The sequence below is a fragment of the Plectropomus leopardus genome, chromosome 10 (assembly GCF_026936395.1).
Source record: "Plectropomus leopardus strain MGB_pleo_1.0 chromosome 10, ASM2693639v1, whole genome shotgun sequence".
NCBI classification, from domain to species: domain Eukaryota; kingdom Metazoa; phylum Chordata; class Actinopteri; order Perciformes; family Serranidae; genus Plectropomus; species Plectropomus leopardus.
This window is the reverse complement of record NC_142185.1, coordinates 34,867,249-34,867,873: the sequence shown is the minus strand read 5'-3', so window position 1 is coordinate 34,867,873 and position 625 is coordinate 34,867,249.

Genomic DNA, 625 nt, shown 5'->3' with positions numbered 1-625 from the left:
ATGTTTCTGGGATTCAAGGATTTTGGGACATTTCTTTGACCTTAAGACATTTCTAGAACTGAGGACACTTCAGATTTTAGCAAGTTTCTAGGATTCAAGGATGTTTCTCAGACTTTAGGACATTTCCTGGATTTTGGGACGTTTCTAGGATTTTAGGTCATTAGGGGCTTAGTTAGGCCCTCTGCTGGGGGTCACTTTATTTGATGAACAAGCTCTATTTTGATGCTGCTTTGTGCACTCGGGCCCGCGGGCCGTAAGTTGAGTATCACTGTTCTGGAGGGACTGATAAATCCCGAGAAAGTCTGAAAAACGCAGAAGGTCATTTGATCACAGACTCGGCTGTTCTGAAGATATTTTTAGAGTTGTTAAGGAGTCGGACCATCTGGATGAAAAAATATTCCATCTGCTTGCAGAAAGAAAATGTTTTTTATTTATTTTTTTACCTGTTTCACAAGTTGCAGCAGTAGTTCCTGATACAGGCAGCGGACATGTCCTTGCTCTTTTTGCAAGAACATATTAACTGTTTATAGAATATACACAAAAGGATGCAATATAAACACATATCATTGATTTAAACCGTAGAGATGCAGCTCCTGTCTGCTTGGATCAAAGAAAAGCATAGAAA